This window comes from Miscanthus floridulus, chromosome 8, assembly GCF_019320115.1.
Source record: "Miscanthus floridulus cultivar M001 chromosome 8, ASM1932011v1, whole genome shotgun sequence".
Classification (NCBI taxonomy): Eukaryota; Viridiplantae; Streptophyta; class Magnoliopsida; order Poales; family Poaceae; genus Miscanthus; species Miscanthus floridulus.
Genome location: NC_089587.1, coordinates 202,202,159 through 202,204,971, shown reverse-complemented (window position 1 = coordinate 202,204,971; position 2,813 = coordinate 202,202,159).

Genomic DNA, 2,813 nt, shown 5'->3' with positions numbered 1-2,813 from the left:
CATCAATGTGCTTTGTTCTTGCATGTTAAATCGGATTGTTGGTCAACTTGATTGCACTCTCATTGTCACATAACAATGGCACTTCCTTGAACTTGATTCCAAAGTCACTCAAAGTGGCCTTCATCCAAAGTATTTGTGCACAATAACTATCAGCGGATATGTATTCAGCTTCAGTGGTTGATAATGCAACACTATTTTGCTTCTTTGATGACCATGAAACAAGTGATCTTTCTAACAATTGACATGTGCTCAAGGTGCTCTTTCTTTCAACCTTGTATCTTGCATAATCCGAGTCAGAGTAACCAACTAGCTCAAACTTTGCTCCTTCGGGATACCACAAACCAACATTTTGTGTATGCTTCAAGTACCTCAATATTCTCTTTGTAGCCTTCAAATGACTTTCTCTTGGTGATGATTGATATCTTGCACACATGCATACACTAAACATGACATCCAGCCTTGATGTGGTCACATAGAGTAGGGTTCCAATCATAGACCGATACAATTTTTGATCCACCATATTGCCACTTGCATCACTATCCAAGTTGCCATTTGTTCCCATTGGTGTACTTGTGGCTTTGCTATCACTCATGCCAAACTTCTTGATCATGTCCTTGATATACTTGCCTTGACTCACAAATGTACTATTCTTCAATTGCTTTTTTTTGAAGACCAATGAAGTAACTTAACTCTCCAATCATGGACATCTCAAACTCATTAGCTATCATCTTTCCAAACTCTTCACAAAAGTCTTGATTGGTTGATCCAAATATGATGTCATCAACATAGATTTGCAACATAAATAAATCTTTTCCAATCTTCTTGATGAAAAGAGTGGTGTCAACCTTGCCCATCATGAACCCTTTAGAGAGTAGGAAGTCCCTCAATCTCTCATACCATGCTCTAGGTGCTTGCTTCATGCCATACAATGCCTTCTTCAACTTGTACACATGGTCGGGCTTTTTGTCATCTTCAAAACCGAGAGGTTGCTCAACATATACATCTTCATTGATGTAACCATTGAGAAATGCACTCTTAATATCCATTTGATAGAGTTTGATGTTGTGGGCACAAGCATAGGCTAGCAAGATTCTAATTGCTTCCAATCTAGCAACCGGGTATATGTTTCTCCAAAGTCATGACCTTTAACTTGTGCTACCAATCTTGCTTTGTTCCGTACTACTATCCCATCTTGATCTTGCTTGTTTCTAAAGACCCATTTGGTTTCAATCACATTGTGTTTATTTGGTCTCTCTACTAATTCTCATACTTGATTTCTTGTGAAGTTATTTAACTCTTCATGCATAGCATTCACCCAATCAACATCCTTCAATGCTTCATCTATCTTCTTTGGTTCAATGGATGACACAAATGAGAAGTGCTCATAAAATGAAGCCAATCTTGATCTAGTTTGCACACCTCTTGAAATATCACCAATGATGGATGATCCCTTGCAACATTGGTTAGTTGGAGGATTGGAACTTGATTGCTTGCACTTGCTTGTTCATTAGGTTGAGATGATGTACTAGCCACTTGATCTTATTCATTATCATGAGAGCCACTTGTGCTAGCTTGATTTGTATCATCTTGCACATTTGAGTTAGAGAGCATTTGCACTTGATCATCCTCATCATCATTCACTTGCCTAGGCCTTAATTCACCAACATCCATGTTCTTCATGGCATTTGAAAGTTGAATGCCTCTAACATCTTCCAAGTTCTAATTCTCTTCTTGTGAACCCTTGGTTTCATCAAATTCAACATCATGAACTTCCTCAAGAGTACCACTATCCAAATTTCAAACTCTATATGCTTTGCTTGTAGTGGAGTAACCAAGTAGGAATCCTTCATCACATTTCTTGTCAAACTTGCCCAATCTAGTGCCTTTCTTCAAGATATAACATTTGCAACCAAAGACACAAAAATATGCAATGTTGGGCTTTCCACCATTCAAGAGCTCATATGTTGTCTTCTCTTTCAATGGGTGACAATAGAGGTAGTTGCTATAATAGCAAGCCATGTTGATAGCTTCGGCCCAAAAAGATTGGCTCATATTGTACTCACTAAGCATAGACCTTGCCATATCAATGAGTGTTCTATTCTTCCTCTCAACAAGGCCATTTGATTGTGGAGTGTACTTGGCCGAGAATTGATGTTTAATTCTAAATTCATCACACAACTCATCAATTCTAGTGTTCTTGAACTCACTACCATTGTCACTTCTAACTCTCTTGATGGTTGTTTCAAACTCATTGTGAATGCCTTTGACAAATGATTTGAATGTTGCAAAGATATCACCTTTGTCCACTAGAAAGAATACCTATGTGTATCTAGTGTAATCATCCACTATCACAAAGCCATATTTATTACCACCAATGCTAGTGTATTGTGTTGGCCCAAACAAATCCATTTGCAATAACACAAATGCTTTACTAGTGCTCATCATGCTTTTCTTAGGATGTGTGTTTCCAACTTGTTTGCCGGCTTGACAAGAGCTACAAAGTTTATCCTTCTCAAACACATCTTTCAAGCCTCTAACCAAGTCATGCATAACCAATCTATTCAGTTGTTTCATTTCAACATGACCAAGCCTTCTATGCCATAACCAACCCATGCCAGACTTATTGAACAAACATGTAGATAATCTAGCTTCACTAGCATTAAAATCAACCAAGTATAGATTCTCATATCTAAAGCCTTTGAAGATCAAATTAGAGCCATCTACACTTATGATCTCTACATCATCTACCCCAAATATGCATTTGAATCCAAGATCACACAATGGAGCCACGGATAGCAAATTAAAGTTCAAGC